The 20873-nt window shown below is 37.5% G+C and overlaps 1 long non-coding RNA gene across 1 annotated transcript; it reads right to left on the reverse strand.

Annotated features, from left to right (window-relative positions):
* Positions 1-11229: 11229 nt before the first annotated feature.
* On the reverse strand, positions 11230-15409 carry LOC116762676. Its single transcript, XR_004352315.1, has 3 exons — positions 15179-15409; positions 12147-12301; positions 11230-11313 (listed from the first exon to the last, which is right to left on the reverse strand). It is a non-coding gene; the product is annotated as an uncharacterized LOC116762676 (long non-coding RNA).
* Positions 15410-20873: the final 5464 nt, after the last annotated feature.

Genomic DNA, 20873 nt, shown 5'->3' on the forward strand with positions numbered 1-20873 from the left:
ACACGCAGAGGCGGGGCCAAATCCAAAGCTGAGCCCCTGGGAGCTGTGAGAACAAAGAAGAGAAAGGGAAATCTCTCCCAGCTGCCTCAGAAGCAGCGGATTAAAGCTCCACAATCAATTAGATGTACCCTGCATCTGTGGAATACCTGAATAGACAACGAATCATCCCAAATTAAGCAGGTGGACTTTGAGAGCAAGATTCATGATTTTTCCCCCTTTTCCTCTTTTTGCGAGTGTGTATGTGTATGCTTCTGTGTGAGATTTTTGTCTGTATAGCTTTGCTTCCACCATTTGTCCTAAGGTTCTATCCGTCCGTTTTTTTTTCTAGTTTTTAAATTTTTTTTTTCCTTTTTTTCTCTTAATAATTATTTTATTTTAATAAATTTATTTTATTTTACTTTTATCTTCTTTCTTTCATTTTTTCCTTACTTCCCTCCTTCCTTCCTCCCTCCCTCCTTTCTTTCTTTCTTTCTACTTCTACTAACTCTTTCTTTCTACTTTTTCTCCCTTTTATTCTGAGCTGTGTGGATGAAAGGATCTTGGTGCTCCAGCCAGGAGTCAGTGCTGTGCCTCTGAGGTGGGAGAGCCAACTTCAGGACACTGGTCCACAAGAGACCTCCCAGCTCCACATAATATCAAATGGCGAAAATCTCCCAGAGATCTCCATCTCAACACCAGCACTCAGCTTCACTCAAGGACCAGCAAGCTACAGTGCTGGACATCCTATGCCAAACAACTAGCAAGACAAGAACACAACCCCACCCATTAGCAGAGACGCTGCGTAAAATCATAATAAGTCCACAGACACCCCCAAACACACCACCAGATGTGGACCTGCCCACCAGAAAGACAAGATCAGCCTCATCCACCAGAACGCAGGCACTAGTCCCCTCCACCAGGAAGCCTACACAACCCACTGAAACAACTTTAGCCACTGGGGACAGACCCAAAAACAAAGGGAACTACGAACATGTAGCCTGCAAAAAGGAGACCCCAAACACAGTAAGATAAGCAAAATGAGAAAACAGAAAACACACAGCAGATGAAGGAGCAAGATAAAACCCCACCAGACCTAACAAATGAAGAGGAAATAGGCAGTCTACCTGAAAAAGAATTCAGAATAATGATACTAAAGATGATCCAACATCTTGGAAATAGAATAGACAAAATGCAAGGAGCATTTAACAAGAACCTAGAAGAACTAAAGATGAAACAAACAACAATGAACACCACAATAAATGAAATTTAAAATACTCTAGATGGGATCAATAGCAGAATAACTGAGGCAGAAGAACGGATAAGTGAGCTGGAAGATAAAACAGTAGAAATAACTACTGCAGAGCAGAATAAAGAAAAAAGAATGAAAAGAACTGAGGACAGTCTCAGAGACCTCTGGGACAACATCAAACGTACCAACATTCGAATTATAGGGGTTCCAGAAGAAGAAGAGAAAAAGAAAGGGACTGAGAAAATATTTGAAGAGATTATAGTTGAAAACTTCCCTAATATGGGCAAGGAAATAGTTAATCAAGTCCAGGAAGCACAGAGAGTCCCATACAGGATAAATCCAAGGAGAAACACGCCAAGACACATATTAATCAAACTGTCAAAAATTAAATACAAAGAAAACATATTAAAAGCAGCAAGGGAAAAATAACACACAAGGGAATCCCCATAAGGTCAACAGCTGACCTTTCAGCAGAAACTCTGCAAGCCAGAAGGGACTGGCAGGACATATTTAAAGTGCTGAAGGAGAAAAACCTGCAACCAAGATTACTCTACCCAGCAAGGATCTCATTCAGATTTGATGGAGAAATTAAAACCTTTACAGACAAGCAAAAGCTGAGAGAGTTCAGCACCACCAAACCAGCTTTACAACAAATGCTAAAGGAACTTCTCTGGGCAAGAAACACAAGAGAAGGAAAATACCTACAATAACGAACCCAAAACAATTAACAAAATGGGAATAGGAACATACATATAGATAATTACCTTAAATGTAAATGGACTAAATGCTCCCACCAAAAGACACAGATTGGCTGAATGGATACAAAAACAAGACCCATATATTTGCTGTCTAGAAGAGACCCACTTCAGACCTAGAGACACATACAGACTGAAAGTAAGGGGATGGAAAAAGATATTTCATGCAAATGGAACCCAAAAGAAAGCTGGAGTAGCAATTCTCATATCAGACAAAATAGACTTTAAAATAAAGACTATTAGAAGAGACAAAGGACACTACATAATGATCAAGGGATCGATCCAAGAAGATATAACAATTGTAAATATTTATGCCCGCAACATAGGAGCACCTCAATACGTAAGGCAAATACTAACAGCCATAAAAGGGGAAATCGACAGTAACACATTCATAGTAGGGGACTTTAACTCCCCACTTTCACCAATGGACAGAACATACAAAATGAAAATAAATAAGGAAACACAAGCTTTAAATGATACATTAAACAAGATGGACTTAATTGATATTTATAGGACATTCCATCCAAAACCAACAGAATACGCATTTTTTCAAGTGCTCATTGAACATTCTCCAGGATAGATCATATCTTGGGTCAAAAATCAAGCCTTGGTAAATGTAAGAAAATTGAAATTGTATCAAGTATCTTTTCCGACCACAACGCTATGAGACTAGATATCAATTACAGGAAAAGATCTGTAGAAAATACAAACACATGGAGGCTAAACAATACACTACTTCCTAACGAAGTGATCACTGAAGAAATCAAAGAGGAAATCAAAAAATATCTAGAAACAAATGACAATGGAGACACGATGACCCAAAGCCTATGGGATGCAGCAAAAGCAGTTCTAAGAGGGAAGTTTATAGCAATACAATCCTGCCTTAAGAAACAGGAAACATCTCTAATAAACAACCTAACCTTGCACCTAAAGCAATTAGAGAAAGAACAAAAAAACCCCAAAGTTAGCAGAAGGAAAGAAATCATAAAAATCAGATCAGAAATAAATGAAAAAGAAATGAAGGAAACGATAGCAAAGATCAATAAAACTATAAGCTGGTTCTTTGAGAAGATAAACAAAACTGATAAACCATTAGGCAGACTCATCACGAAAAAAAGGGAAAAGACTCAAATAAATAGAATTAAAAATGAAAAAGAAGTAACAACTGACACTGCAGAAATACAAAAGATCATGAGAAATTACTACAAGCAACTCTATGCCAATAAAATGGACAACCTGGAAGAAATGGACAAATTCTTAGAAATGCACAACCTGCCAAGACTGAATCAGGAAGAAATAGAAAATATGAACAGACCAATCACAAGCACTGAAATTGAAACTGTGATTAAAAATCTTCCAACAAACAAAAGCCCAGGACCAGATGGCTTCACAGCTGCATTCTATCAAACATTTAGAGAAGAGCTAACACCTATCCTTCTCAAACTCTTCCAAAATATAGCAGGGGAAGGAGGACTCCCTCACTCATTCTACAAGGCCACCATCACCCTGATACCAAAACCAGACAAGGATGTCACAAAGAAAGAAAACTACAGGCGAATATCACTGATGAACATACATGCAAAAATCCTCAACAAAATACTAGCAAACAGAATCCAACAGCACATTAAACGGATCATACACCATGATCAAGTGGGGTTTATTCCAGGAATGCAAGGATTTTTTAATATACGCAAATCAATCAACGTGATACACCACATTAACAAATTGAAGGAGAAAAAACATATGATCACCTCAGTAGATGCAGAAAAAGCTTTTGACAAAATTCAACACCCATTTATGATAAAAACCCTGCAGAAAGTAGGCATAGAGGGAACTTTCCTCAACATAATAAAGGCCATATATGACAAACCCAAGCCAACATCGTCCTCAATGGTGAAAAACTGAAAGCATTTCCAGTAAGATCAGAAACAAGACAAGGTTGCCCACGCTCACCACTATTATTCAACATAGTTTTGGAAGTTTTAGCCACAGCAATCAGAGAAGAAAAGGAAATAAAAGGAATCCAAATCGGAAAAGAAGAAGTAAAGCTGTCACTGTTTGCAGATGACATGATACTATACATAGAGAATCCTAAAGATGCTACCAGAAAACTACTAGAGCTAATCAATGAATTTGGTAAAGTAGCAGGATACAAAATTAATGCACAGAAATCTCTGGCATTCCTATATACTAATGATGAAAAATCTGAAAGTGAAATCAAGAAAACACTCCCATTTACCATTGCAACAAAAAGAATAAAATATCTAGGAATAAACCTACCTAAGGATACGAAAGACCTGTATGCAGAAAATTATAAGACACTGATGAAAGAAATTAAAGATGATACAAATAGATGGAGAGATATACCATGTTCTTGGATGGGAAGAATCAACATTGTGAAAATGACTCTACTACCCAAAGCAATCTACAGATTCAATGCAATCCCTATCAAACTACCACTGGCATTTTTCACAGAACTAGAACAAAAAATTTCGCAATTTGTATGGAAACACAAAAGACCCCGAATAGCCAAAGCAATCTTTAGAACGAAAAAAGGAGCTGGAGTAATAAGGCTCCCTGACTTCAGACTATATTACAAAGCAACAGTAATCAAGACAGTATGGTACTGGCACAAAAACAGAAAGATAGATCAGTGGAACAGGATAGAAAGCCCAGAGATAAACCCACGCACATATGGACACCTTATCTTTGATAAAGGAGGCAGGAATGTACAGTGGAGAAAGGACAGCCTCTTCAATAAATGGTGCTGGGAAAACTGGACAGGTACATGTAAAAGTATGAGATTAGATCACTCCCTAACACCATACACAAAAATAAGCTCAAAATGGATTAAAGACCTAAATGTAAGGCCAGAAACTATCAAACTCTTAGAAGAAAACATAGGAAGAACACTCTATGACATAAATCACAGCAAGATCCTTTCTGACCCACCTCCTAGAGTAATGGAAATAAAAACAAAAATAAACAAATGGGACCTAATGAAACTTCAAAGCTTTTGCACAGCAAAGGAAACCATAACCAAGACCAAAAGACAACCCTCAGAATGGGAGAAAACATTTGCAAATGAAGCAACTGACAAAGGATTAATCTCCAAAATTTACAAGCAGCTCATGCAGCTCAATAACAAAAAAACAAACAACCCCATCCAAAAATGGGCAGAAGACCTAAATAGACATTTCTCCAAAGAAGATATACAGAATGCCAACAAACACATGAAAGAATGCTCAACATCATTAATCATTAGAGAAATGCAAATCAAAACTACAATGAGATATCATCTCACACCAGTCAGAATGGCCATCATCAAAAAATCAAGAAACAATAAATGCTGGAGAGGGTGTGGAGAAAAGGGGACACTCTTGCACTGCTGGTGGGAATGTGAATTGGTTCAGCCACTGTGGAGAACAGTATGGAGGTTCCTTAAAAAACTACAAATAGAATTACCATATGACCCAGCAATCCCACTACTTGGCATATACCCTGAGAAAACCAAAATTCAAAGAGAGTCATGTACCAAAATGTTCATTGCAGCTCTATTTACAATAGCCAGGACATGGAAACAACCTAAGCGCCCATCATCGGATGAATGGATAAAGAAGATGTGGCACATATACACAATGGAATATTACTCAGCCTTAAAAAGAAATGAAATTGAGCTATTTGTAATGAGATGGATAGACCTAGAATCTGTCATACAGAGTGAAGTAAGTCAGAAAGAAAAAGACAAATACCGTATGCTAACACATATATATGGAATTTAAGGGAAAAAAATGTCATGAAGAACCTAGGGGTAAGATAGGAATAAAGACGCAGACCTACTGGAGAACGGACTTAAGGATATGGGGAGGGGGAAGGGTGAGTTTTGACAGGGCGAGAGAGAGTCATGGACATATACACACTAACAAACGTAGTAAGGTAGATAGCTGGGGGGAAGCAGCCGCAAGGCACAGGGATATTAGCTCGGTGCTTTGTGACAGCCTGGAAGGGTGGGATGGGGAGAGTGGGAGGGAGAGAGACGCAAGAGGGAAGACATATGGGAACATATGTATATGTATAGCTGATTCACTTTGTTGTAAAGCAGAAACTAACACACCATTGTAAAGCAATTATACCCCAATAAAGATGTTTAAAAAAAAAAAAAAAAAAAAAAAAAAAAGAAAAGGAAATAAAAGGAATCCAAATCGGAAAAGAAGAAGTAAAGCTGTCACTGTTTGCAGATGACATGATACTATACATAGAGAATCCTAAAGATGCTACCAGAAAACTACTAGAGCTAATCAATGAATTTGGTAAAGTAGCAGGATACAAAATTAATGCACAGAAATCTCTGGCATTCCTATACACTAATGATGAAAAATCTGAAATTGAAATCAAGAAAACACTCCCAGTTACCATTGCAACAAAAAGAATAAAATATCTAGGAATAAACCTACCTAAGGAGACAAAAGACCTGTATGCAGAAACTTATAAGACACTCATGAAAGAAATTAAAGATGATACAAATAGATGGAGAGATATACCATGTTTTTGGATTGGAAGAATCAACATTGTGAAAATGACTCTACTACCCAAAGCAATCTATAGATTCAATGCAATCCCTATCAAACTACCACTGGCATTTTTCACAGAACTAGAACAAAAAATTTCACAATTTGTATGGAAACACAAAAGACCCCGAATAGCCAAAGCAATCTTGAGAACGAAAAACTGAAGTGGAGGAATCAGGCTCCCTGACTTCAGACTATACTACAAAGCTACAGTAATCAAGACAGTATGGTACTGGCACAAAAACAGAAAGATAGAGCAATGGAACAGGATATAAAGCCCAGAGATAAACCCACGCACATATGGTCACTTTATCTTTGATAAAGGAGGCAGGAATGTACAGTGGAGAATGGACAGCCTCTTCAATAAGTGGTGCTGGGAAAACTGGACAGGTACATGTAAAAGTATGAGATTAGATCACTCCCTAACACCATACACAAAAATAAGCTCAAAATGGATTAAAGACCTAAATGTAAGGCCAGAAACTATCAAACGTTTGGAGGAAAACATAGGCAGAACACTCTATGACATAAATCACAGCAAGATCCTTTTTGACCCACCTCCTAGAGAAGTGGAAATAAAAATAAAAATAAACAAATGGGACCTAATGAAACTTCAAAGCTTTTGCACAGCAAAGGAAACCATAAACAAGACCAAAAGACAACCCTCAGAATGGGAGGAAATATTTGCAAATGAAGCAACTGAAAAAGGACTAATGTCCAAATTTACAAGCAGCTCATGCAGCTCAATATCAAAAGGACAAACAACCCAATCCAAAAATGGGCAGAAGACCTAAATAGACATTTCTCCAAAGAAGATATACAGACTGCCAACAAACACATGAAAGAATGCTCAACATCATTAATCATTAGAGAAATGCAAATCAAAACTACAATGGGATATCATCTCACACCAGTCAGAATGGCCATCATCAAAAAATCTAGAAACAATAAATGCTGGAGAGGGTGTGGAGAAAAGGGAACCCTCTTGCACTGTTGGTGGGAATGTGAATTGGTACAGACACTGTGGAGAACAGTATGGAGGTTCCTTAAAAAACTACAAATAGAACTACCATATGACCCAGCAATCCCACTACTGGGCATATACCCTGAGAAAACCATAATTCAAAAAGAGTCATGTACCAAAATGTTCATTGCAGCTCTATTTACAATAGCCCAGAGATGGAAACAACCTAAGTGTCCATCATTGGATGAATGGATAAAGAAGATGTGGCACATATATACAATGGAATATTAACCATAAAAAGAAACGAAATTGAGCTATTTGTAATGAGGTGGATAGACCTAGAGTCTGTCATACAGAGTGAAGTAAATCAGAAAGAGAAAGACAAATACCGTATGCTAACACATATACATGGAATTTAAGAAAAAAAATGTCATTTAGAACCTAGAGGTAAGAGGGGAATAAAGACAGAGACCTACTAGAGAATGGACTTGAGGATATGGGGAGGGGGAATGGTAAGCTGTGACAAAGCGAGAGAGAGGCATGGACATTTATACACTACCAAACGTAAGGGAGATAGCTAGTGGGAAGCAGTCGCATAGTACAGGGAGATCAGCTCTGTGCTTTGTGACCGCCTGGAGGGGTGGGATTGGGAGGATGGGAGGGAGGGAGATGCAAGAGGGAAGAGATATGGGAACATATGTATATGTATAACTGATTCACTTTGTTATAAAGCAGAAACTAACACACCATTGTAAAGCAATTATACTCCAATAAAGATTTTAAAAAAATTATAATACTTCCTTTAATATACAAAATAAATTCATATATAATATAACCAAACTTACACACAAAATTTCAAAATAAAAGTATTTTAACTGTAATATGAAATTTAAATAGAGGAAATTATATGATAATAATATGCATTTCAACGTGTTAAAATCAGACATGGCTAGAGCATAAACCTGAAAGTGTCAGATGTTTGCACCTACATAAAGAATCATTCTGGATTTGAAAGCTACAAAGGCAGACTAATACAGGTCCATTGTATTGGACTCTAAAACCAGGAGCAGCAATTACCTTCAGCGATATGATTTTCCAAAATGGCCAAAATGTACTAATTTCTCAAACAAAGTAAAATACAATTATGTCTCAATTTATATAGCAGATGCATTCCTGGAAAATTTAGTTTACACTTAAATTGTGCAAAAATACTGTGTTTATATCTAAAATTGAATTAAATTATAGACAGGTTTTTCAGTTATATGAAAGTCTATGCTTTTTACTGGGCCATTCTGAAGTTTTGTGAGACACAGACTATTCTCCCGTTAAGTTTAAATGTCCTGCACATTGAAAATATGCCTAGAAAACCTGGACCCACTTATCAATACGTTCCAGTAGCCAATAGCCACTGCTCTGAGAAAATAAAACAGAACATCAGCATTGTCATTAATTTCCCTATTGTCCAGGAAAGTACATGTCACTTCCACTGAGAACTGCTTCTATAGACTAAGTTATCTTCATTCTTAATTCACTATCCTCCTAAAAGTCTTTTCAGCTTCACTCCTATTCTCTCTAATTAATCAGTAGCTTAGCTAGAGTTGATTCACAAAGCCAAATTTGATTATTTTACCTGTATTTTGTTTTTGTTTTTGTTTTTTTCAGAAAAACAGACCAACAGTGTATGGAGTTACATAAAAATTTATTACAAGAATTGGATCATGCAGTCATGGAAGCTGAGAAGTCCCAAGGTCTGCTATCAGAAAGCTAAAGACACAGGAGAGCTGGTTGTGTAAGTTCCATTCTGAGTCTAAAGGCCTGAGAATTGGGAGAGCTGATGATGTAAGTTCAAGTCTAAAAGCCAGCAGGCCTGAGACTCAAGAAGAACCAATGTTTCAGTTAAAATCTCAAGAAAACATCAAGGGGCTTCCCTGGTGGCGCAGTGGTTGAGAGTCCGCCTGCCAACGCAGGGGACACAAGTTCGTGCCCTGGTCCAGGAAGATCCCATATGCCATGGAGCGGCTGGGCCCGTGAGCCATGGCCGCTGAGCCTGTGCGTCCGGAGCCTGTGCTCCGCAACGGGAGAGGTCACAACAGTGAGAGGCCCGCATACTGCAAAAAAAAAAAAAAAAAAAAAAGATCAATATCTGAGCTTGAAGCAGCCAGGCAAGAAGAATTCAATCTTACTACTTAGGGGAAGGTCAGCCTTTTTTGTCTTATTCAGGCCTCCAACTGATAGGATGAGGCCCACCCAGTATTGAGAAGGGCAATCTGCTTTACTCAGTCTATGGATTCAAATGTTAATATCATCCAAAACACACCCAGAAATATGTTTGACCAGTTATCTGAGCACCCCATGATCCAGTCAAGTTGATGTATAAAATTTGCCATCAAACTGCCCATTACATAAATCCCCTTAGGGCCATTTCCTTCTCTTAAGGTACAAAAATTTGGCATGCCTTCTAAGACCTTATGTTGTCTAACTCTTGTCTGCTTCCAAGCCATATTTCACCATTTTGCATATTCTTCTGTGTGCTTGAGACACACTGACTTTCCTATTCTACATATAAACAGTGATCCTTTATATCATAGCATCTGTGCATCTCTATTCTATGTACTCTTTTTACCATTCAAACTTTCCAAGTTAACTTCTAATTATAGCTTCTCTGCTTAGAAGCTGGAGCTTTTTGTTTAGAAGCTATAATGACCTTTCAGAAAAATTTATTTTATAAATTTTCAATACAGCTAAGGGTAACATTAAAAATATTTAATCAGTAAGACATGGGAATTAGTCAACGAAAATACAAGCCAGCTACTGGAGAAGTATCCTAAGGACCCTAGTCTATAAAGTGTCAACCCATTAGTTTCTGAGTTGTGTTGTGGTCTGGGTTTGGATAATCCAGGATATTCCTGGCGAGATAATATAGTAGTCAGAGAAGGTAGGCACTAAGAGATTTGGAAAATCAACTATTTATCAACTCTTAACTATTTTAATATTTTAAAACCAGTATGGCTGTTGAAAGTAACCCAAATTATTGTCCTACGATTATTATTATTTACCATTGGTTGCATGGCAGTATTTAGACTTAGGTGGAGTTTACCTATAGATATTGGTGCATTTTCAATCAGTTTCAGTCCTGGAAGATCTTGTTACAGAATATATAACCCCAAGTCTGCTCCTTTATTACACTTTGCACAATTATAATTTTACTTTAATTTGTAAAATGATTTAATTGAACTTTCTACCACTAGATTGTAAATTCAGTGAAGGCAGGCACTATATCTACTTTTGCACACCAAATTATACTAAATGCCCTCAAAAAGCATGGTTCATATTGAAGTCAATAAATATTTCCTAAAAGGATGAATGTAAATGTCTTTCATATAGTTAGTACTCAACACATCTTAACTTCCTTTTTCCCCTCCTCCTTACCCCCAAGCATGACATAGCACATGTATTTATTTTAATCAACACATACCAGCAAACTTCCAGATATTCAGCTACCCAAAGTTTAAGGAGCAAAAATCGAAATTACATAGTAGGTCTTGGAATTTCCCTCTCCAATTCTAATGTGCCAAAAATAGACCATGGCATGGGAGGCTTATTTTCTTGATATAATTTCTTCTATTTCTTACCCTCTGAGCTTTGTGTAAACTCAGTCCCAGATCTCAACTTTTGTTTTCCCTCTCACACCAGGCCACTGTGTCTTCTGTGGTATTGAACATATTGCCAACCTGTATACTCACCCCAACAGCTTCATCATGGAGGAAATGAAACTCTAGGCTTCCAAGACCTAGGGGACTTAGATTTAAATAAAAGCTGGTGTAAAAGGCAATTAATGACCCGAATTATCAGCTCAAAAAAAAGTCGTACAAAGAGGAAAATGTTTTTAAAGAAAATAAAAAGAAATTGTTATGCCTGGGACCAAAATGAATGAGGACACCACAAACTAAGACAAATGCTCATGATTAAGAGTCATGGCTGGTCTTCAAGCGTCATTTACATACTTTCAAACCTTGAAATTTCCAAAACAAAAGAGATCTGCACTTTTTCTTGTACTTATTATCTAGTTTGCTCAATGTTCCATGGAGTTTATTACTCTGTGAAATTAAATGTAATTGGTTTATGGAAACTAAACAAAAGCCTAAATTCAAAGCACATTTAAAAAATCAAATTCATTAATTTGGTTCACACACTCATTGACCCCATCCTGCCAACTTTACTATCCTTTGTACTTTTCTGTGATTAAACCTAAAAATATGTTTAGATGAGATCACAAATAAGTGTGGTGAGAAAATATTTGGATGTATCAGCCAATATGATTTTCCCACTATTTCTGTACTTCTGTTCTTACCCCACCCCAGCCCTACCACAGCCCCAAACAAACTAGGATAAGGGCTTCTGCCAGAATTGCCTGCTGAAGACTGCAACATACAGAAGGATAAGAATCTTGGCTTCTGACAAATAAAAAGCCAAGAACCAAAAAGAAACCAGATTTGAAAGAATACAAAACCAGAACAGTATTTTTAACCCCTAGGGTCTAGATAAAATTTGCCACATAGGAAGAAAATGAGAAAAATTAGGAGGAGAAAAAAAAATAGAGAAAAATTTGTGAGAAGGTCCTTGCACCATACCCCTTTCCTCCAAGCTCATTTGGGACAGGAAGAATGCTAGAATCCATGAATTTCATTTGGAAATCTAAGAGCACAGAAGTATATCCTCCAGCCACACAGTACATGGTGGGAAACTGGCAAGTTCTGCATCTCACGGAAAAAAATGTCCTGTGCACCTGAGAAGAGCAAAGAAGAGTTAAAGAGTCTTTTGTTGTCCCAAAGAGTTCACAGAGTTTCCCACGTCCCAGTCCAGTAAATGACAGCAGCTAAACATTTGCAGTGGCTGATAGATGGATGGTAGCAGGTGGTGGAAAGCTGGAGCTGGAGGGCTCCTGTAGTCAGAAGCGTGGGACATCCCCACAGCTCCCTGCATGAGTTGGAATCTACAGAGCAGGTGAGATGAAATATGGCTCAAGAGATGGCAGCCTGCAGTGATAATAAGCAAGAATCAGATGCTTCCTACCCTCAAGCATGGCACCATGAAACCCCTGTAATTTAGATGCCGTGGAGAAGAAATAGGGGTAGGAAAACTACTTTGACTGCACTTCATTTTTTCTACCCAAGTGGAAGCAGGCACAAAGTGGGAATTAAGGTGATGTAAGAAAAAATTAAAATATATTATTTCTTAAGCCCCAGAGTTTTGGGGATATTGAATTAAAGGCTTTGGAGAATGACATCAAGTAATTCTTGCCTCATTTACAAACTTTGGTCTTGCCTTAGTCAGTCTGGGCTGCTATAACAAAGTACCATAGATTGGGTGGCTTATAAACATCAAAAAATTTATTTCTCACGGTTGTGGAGCCCGGAAGTCAGAGATCAGGGTGCCAGCATGGTGAGAGCCCTCTTCCAGGTTGGGGACTATTGACTTCTCCTGGTGTCCTCATATAGCGGAAAGAGAGCTAGCAAACTCTCTGGCCTTTTCTTAAAAGGGCATTAATCCCATTTTTGAGCCTCCACTCTCATGATCTAATCACCTCCCCAAAGCCCCACCTCCAAATACCTTCACATTAGGGTTTCAATATACGAATTTTGGGGGGACACAAAATTGTAGATCTGGACAAGGATATCAGGATTTATTAACATTTAGATTTTCCTATGATGTACCTTGATAACAGTCTATAGAACATTTTTAGAAAAAACAAACAGGCTAAACCAAAGAAAATTTAAAGGGACAGACCATGATGCTATGTGACTATTATGCTATATTTGCTGAGGTTTCAGACAGTTCCATATGGATGTAGACAAAGGCACCCAGTGTGTCCTGTCTTCCCCATAATCACTAGGGAAGCGTTTAGGATTGAAGACTCAAGAGCAGAGGGTCAGAAGACAACTAAGTAGGCAATGTCTTCTATTAGTTCAAAACAAAACATGTGCCAGGTACATTAGAGGGATATTACATGAATAGGAACCATTTTTAACCAAAAAATTAAATCATAAGTCATCGAAGAGGCAAAGCCATCATCAAAGCATAAATACAGTGTAGTGTAAAGATGCAGGGTATTGCTTTACTTCCAGCTTTGCTTTGCTTCCATGAGTGCACCAGTCTTGACTTTTCTAGGGGAGTATCTGGTGGAGTAAGCACCCTCCACCAGATACATCCTGCCCTTCTGGTGTTCTCTGCCACCAAGTGACACAGACTCACTGATTTAGCCTGGTGGATTTCCAAATTCCTCCTATTTCCCCACCTTACACTCCAACTTGCAAACAGTTTTACATAGACCTTGAGTTGTAGAATGATTGGTCTGGAAGGGAGTGTTGAAGTAATTTGCATGAAGTCAGATGTCCAACTCACTTCCTGAATCTTGCTCCTGCAAGGTCCTACTACTCTGTTTCTTCTTAAATCAATTGAGACAGAGAGAAGTGATCTTGGGTATTAACATACATATAATCCATCTGCATGGAAGTCACAGGTCAGCGGTGCAGAGGTGAAGGAAGACACATAAAGTATAAGAAATTGGTCATTGAAAACCCCTTTCATGCCTAGTGGTTTTTGAGTGGATATAGTGTCTTGCAGTACATTGCTGGGGGTGTTCCAATCGAAGTGGTTAGTTACAGTTTATCACACTCCTATTACACTCCTCTAGAATGGGGGACAGTTTCCTTCCTGAATAAGGCTGAAAGAGTGACTCTTAGAAATCTCTCTCATGCTCATAAATGTAGATACCTAATAATTTATCTATTTCAGTGTTTTCTTTGAGTGTTTCCTGGAGCCATTACTTCAGAGTTACCTGAAAAACTTGTTAAAAGTGGATATAAATCTCATCAAAATCTTTGGAATCAATAGAGATGGGTTGAGTTTGAGCACTGGGAGGGGGACCCCAGGACTCTTTGCTTTTTTAAACAACCTGCTTCTTCCCACCAAAGGTTGAGAAGAGCTTTTCTAGCTCTTCAGAAACCAGGCTGCATTAAACATAGTTTCCCAGTGCAAGCAAGGGACAAGTCAAAGTGAGCCATAGTTTCTCGGTGTGAAATGCCTCTGAGTTTCATTCGGGTGAATTGCTCCACTGAGATTCTGCCCCATTGGGCGAGCTGAGATTACAGAGTTGATGAGAAGCCAATAGAACAGACTGTAACCCCCGGATACTGCTGAATAAGCCACAGCCGTGTGCAGCACTGAGTGTATGGTCCCATCAAATTTATGGACAACTCTGTTTATAATCTCGTGGCATATGCCTCTGTAATATTTGTTTATAAAGGGCCAAGGCTGGGTGTATTATGCATCACAAATGATATACTGTCGAGTTTCCCAGGATAAATGAAATATGTCCATTTTTTCCCATCTGGATCTTGTTATATTTTTTTCCATGATTAGCATTTTGGCAGAACTCTTCTATTCTGCTGTTCCATGTGCCCAGGGGAGGCAAAGAGTTGAACTCTTTCCAAAATCAGGGTAGTTCTGTGTGGAGAAAAGCTACAGCTGAAAGGGCACTTTCTTTATGTAGATTCTCCACACTCGGGCGGAGGAAGCAGAGGTTGGGAATATGATTAGTGGGAAGTGAAAGCACCATGAGATCAAGGCTCACGTGAGTCACAAAGTGTGGAAATGTTCTTACCAGATGATAGTCAGGATACAGGAGATTTTCTGTCCCTCAGAACCAGCTGAGCTTGTGAAATGCTCCACAATCCAGAGCTGCAGACGGAGGCCCTGTTCTCAGTTATGAATTTAGTCTGCTTGAGATAAAAATGGGGTCACAATGATCATCTGACACCTTGTTAATTTCTGCAGCAACCAAACCAAACCAAATTCGCTTGTATGCAGTAACATGGCTTATTCTTTTAAAATAATGCTATAACAGAACCAAAGTCTGTTTTTCATTTTGGGCGAGTTACTGGAGTAGAACATAGAAACAAAACAGCCTGCAAGGGCAAAGGTCTCTTTTCACTTGTGAAATAGACATAAGCAAGCAACTCTGAGGTCTGTCTTCCTGGGCTGGTGGCTTTCTACTTTAAAAAGAATTGTCTATGGTTCTTTTCAATTTTCTATTTAAATGATAATGGCCTGTAATTGATATTTTTAGGTAAGACCTTATGTCTCAGATTTAAAATAGCTTGCTGTTTTATTCCACAAAACGTATTTCTATTACTATTTTTACTCATATTTACAGACTAAATTTTCACTTGCATTATAGAGATTCATTTTAAATGTGTAGAATCAGGGAATTAGACACCAATGTGAGATTAATAAGCACTGTACAACACCCAAAAAAAGAGAGAAAAATCAAGAAATAGTCTTTAGGAGTTTTGATAAAGAATTAATGCAGATGGCCATCTATAATCAGAAGACTTCCCAGGTTTCAGTTACTTAAATGCCTTTATTTTCATGTTATTGCCAAATATTATATATAACCAAAATGCCTAATATATTTTTGATATATTAGAGATGATGCTGCCATTTCAAATGATGAAATAAAGTATTTTATTCAAAACAAAACCCCAAATTTTCCAGTTAAAATATTTTTTCTGATTATTATATTTATATTGTTTCCATAATTACTGAAATTTATATTGGTACAAATTACTCTGCCTATGTTATCCATCTATCTATCCACCTAACTATTTATGTAGCTGTAATACATTATATTACACATTATATAGTATATTGCCAATTGATACATGAGTTCAAAATATTAGTTCTCCTTTTCCATTTTCTGTCTCTGCAGAAATACTACTGAATTATTTTACTTCTACAATCAGATATAGCTCCAGCTCCTGAAACAGTCCATTCAAAAGCAGGAACTGTATAAAAACGTACAGCTGCCTCTCCTCATATCTCCCCTTTATCCTAATAATTTGGTGTTTAATATTTGTTATACCTTAAGTCACTGGAGTTTTTAGCAGTCTTCTGAAAAGCTTATAAAAAGCCCAGAGACTTACTGGCCATCCTCCAAGTACTTCTGATTCAACAAGTCTGAGTTGGGGCCTGGGAATCTGCATAGGAAATGACCTCGCAGGTGGTTCTGATGCAGATGGTTCTTTGAAAAACAGTTCTTTAAGACCTGTGATCTTATAATAAAGAAGGAAATCACAAGCTTTCATATTGCATCTCAACACTCCTGGAATTAAACTTCCCCGGAACAGAGAGCCAGGAACCTGTGATTCTTGATCTTCACCCTCAGAAATGAATATTGTCACCTTATGAATGAAATAATTATCAAGTCAGCTGGATTTCTGACACCAGGGGGCAGATTTCCTGAGTAATGACATTCCAACTACATTGATCCTTAAAGTTCTCACCCATTTCCCAGCCATCTGTCCTCTGACACCTTGCTGTTGACAATTACCTGGATCACATATAAATTTACTCTGCTTTTCTGGACCCTGTGTCTATGTGTCTATTTACTCCTAGGCAGGCAGGCAGACTCTGTGGGCTAGTCAGTTCCACTGTGTCCTCTCTTGGTCTAACAGGCGACATGGGCCAGATTCCAGAGCCAGCCTCTTCCATGCCTGCTGTGCATACATGATCACCATGCCTTATAAACTTACCTTAAAGCATCGAACATTAACTTTTCTTAGCTCTTTGAGATCTTGGGTTAGGCAAATGTTAAAGATCTCTTAGGAGACAAAACACATGAATTATAAATGAAAAGTTTGTGAAATCAGACACAAAATTAAAAGCTTTTGTTCTTGAAAGATACTATAAAAATGAGGAGAAAACCACAAACTGGCAGGAAATATTTACAAACCAAATATGTGATAAATATATGATAGCTAACTGGTTTCCAGATGTATAAACAACTCTTAATAATTAATTAATTAATATTTCATTAATAAGAAAATAAACCACGAAATATTTGAAAACAAGCAAAAGACTTGAAAAAATGCTTCATCAATGATTTTATATGGATGGCAAATAAATATGTCAGAAGATGCTCAACATCATCTGTCATTAGAAAAATTCAACCAAAACATCAGTGAGGTATCACTTTGCCTCTAAGAATGGAAAAAAAAAAAACAAGTAACAATATCAGGTATTGTAACATATGGAGCAACAGAAGCTTCATAAACTTTGGATGGCAGTGAAAAATGGCACAACTGCTTAGGAAAACAGTTTGGCAGTTTCTTACCAATTTAAACACACACTTACCATACATCCCTGCAATCCCATTCACTCAGAAGAAATGAACATATATGTACATACAAAAACCTGTACTCATATGTTTATAGCAACTTTATTCATAATCATCGAAGGCTGGAAATAACTCACATGTCCAGCAATTATAGAATGGATCAATAAATAATGTTACAGTCAAATAATAAAATATTACTCAGCAGTAAAGCAAACTTTTCATGTATACAAAGGGATGGATGAATTTCAGATGCACTCAGATTTGTGAAAGAAAGCAGACCAAATATCAAAATACTAGATCAATCCATTTGTATAATATTCTGGTAATAGCAAAATAATAGGGAGAGATGGTAGACCACTGGTTGCCAGGGTCTGGGGGTGGGAAGAGGAAATTGATTACACAGATGCATAAGGGAACTTTTTAATACGATGGAAATGATCTATGTTTTTATTATGATGGTAGTGACATGACTGGATGCATTTGTCAAAATTCATAGAAATATGCACCTAAAAAGGGTGAATTTTATTGTGTGTAATGTATACCTCAAAAAAACAAAAAAAACTAACTTCCAAAAAATTTTGTCAGATATGTCAAGAGCAAGATCTTTTCATGGAACACTCCCTGTAACTTTGCAGCATAATAGCGAGCACCCTTTTTCCTTCTACACTCTTTGAAGATAGAGGCCTAATTTTTGCAATTAAATTTCTTCCAACTGGAATCCCATAATCTTTGAAATTAGACTTCTCCTGATCTCATAGTAATAGACTATGAATGAGTTGAAAATACTTTCTCTTAATAGTTTTTAAGGATCTGAAATGGAGAATGGGAATAAAGGTTGTGATAATCATACGATTTTAAAATGTTTAATTCTGTGCAATCTAACGATATCTAGAATTACTAGTTTCTACCAGAGTCACATGTGTTTGCCTGGCAGTACAATAGAGACATGCACATGAAACAGAGGAAACTGATTGTGACCACACTCCCCCACCCCCCCCATAAAAAAAAACAGCAACAACGACCTTATCAACTTGGGTTATTTTGATGTTTAAGTCATGGTTAATATTCACCCTGTTCAAACCCTTTCAGAATCAACCCACTGCTTTCTGATCATTCTCCAGCCACCTGTGGGGTCACTAGAAGATGACTTGTATCCAGCCCGTGCCATCTAGCACATCATGGAGATTTAGTTATCACGAGCGTTGGAAAGACCAGCAACTGAGAATGAAACACCACACAGATGGGCTCTTTGAAAATCCACCACATCCTGGCTTTTTCAATCTTCACAACAGATGAAGTGCCTTGGTTGGAGTAACCCTGCAGCAAGCATAATGGAGCCTGACTGCATGGGCACAGTTTCCACGACTTCCCGTGTGAACCATAGCACCTCATGAGAAGAATACATTGATGAAAATAAATCACCATCGAATCCACTCTTCCATACTGTGCAGTGTAGTGATTCTGTTTATTTAAGTAACACCTCTAACGAATGTGCTAACTTCCAACTAAATGGATACAGCAGCCTTACCACCATTTGAGTTTCTCAATAATAAGAAGGGGTGCTTTGAGCATCACTGAGGCTTTGTTGAAAATTAAATATTCACAACTGTTAATTAAAAATGGATTTAAGGAGTGAATAGGTTATGGATTTATCTGCACGAGTACAACCATCTGGGTGAGTAGAGCTGCATTTTCAAACAGAGAAGAAATATACCATTCTGGTAGTCTAATGGGAGACAAGATGACAACCAAAGGATAGGAAATGTTTGATATTCTTAATGGCCATGATCATGACTCACTAATCCAACAATCATTTATAGGGTGCTAACAATGTGCAAGGCATTGACTTAACCCCTCGGGAAATAATAAGAACAATCCATGCTTTCTAACAGCTCCATAAAAACGTGTGTGACCTCACTGAAGATTAAGTGCTAGATACCTAAACTCTGAAAATGCCGGACCAGCCTCATCCAAATAATAACTCCAACCCAACAAATGAACATTTTCACTTTAATCTTCAACAGTTAAAATATCACTGAACTGGAGAGGGGATGGGAGTCATATCCCTTTAATTAAATGAAAAATAATGTGGAAAACATGTCGTTGGGTTAAAACGAAACGAAACTTCTGAAATTTAGGCCAGAGACGTTTTTAAAGCACACTACAACCCATTAATAACGGCTTTTAATTAGAACAAACATAAACATGTCAGTAGCATTTGTTTAACGAGGAAAACCTTGAAGACTAGTATTGGAATGTGCCTAGTATATTAAATTTACAGTACAATCGAGGGCATCTACACTGTGCATCTTTTTAACTATAAGAAATAAAACAATCGAAAATAAAGCTCATGGTGAGAGTAGACATGTGTATTCATGTCATTCAGTGGAAAACAAATACCAGGTCTGTACATGTTGTCCTATATTAGATGTTATTAATTCATAATTATCACCAGAAAATGATCAGATTTTAGCTATCATGATCAATACGAGAAAAGATCTAGAAATTTTAATTTGTTTTTAGCTCCCAAAACAAATGTGTGCCAAAATAATAATAATAGGTGGGGGAGACCTCATTTGTTCATGATTAAAACAAAACATAGTTAATGTTGTATTTATGTGGAGTATCAGAGGAATATATTGTTTTGGGATTTATTAGCTACAGGAGAAGGAGAATAGGGATGCACTGGAGAATAGGGATAGACTTGGGTTTGTTTTTATCATTTCAGATGCTGGAGTTTTTATTGTGTTTCCTTGTTACTGGATGTGATCAGGAAGGGCTCTGAGAACAATAACATGGCACACATTAGGTGCCTAATAAATGCCTGTTGAAGTCAAAATGTGTATTCAGAGAATGTCAACCAGAACCAACTCGTTTTCAGGAAGAACCAGAGAAAAATGCTATATTCATGCAAAGCAATAGCCCATATATAGGAATGCTGTTTACAGAAAGGAAAAATTAAACCTTTAATTACACTCTGTAAGAAAAAATATGTAACTAGATTCACAACATAACATTATTCCCATATCTGTGAGTGGTATGCAGCAGGGAGACAGAAAGGTCCATGTTGCTTTGATTTCATGAACTTACTGTATTCATCACCATCAAACCTCTTTAAATGCTATTTGGAAGTAGGAAAGTATTACCCAAAAAGCATATCTTTCAAAAAAAAAAAACAAAA

This window comes from Phocoena sinus, chromosome 11, assembly GCF_008692025.1.
Source record: "Phocoena sinus isolate mPhoSin1 chromosome 11, mPhoSin1.pri, whole genome shotgun sequence".
NCBI classification, from domain to species: Eukaryota; Metazoa; Chordata; class Mammalia; order Artiodactyla; family Phocoenidae; genus Phocoena; species Phocoena sinus.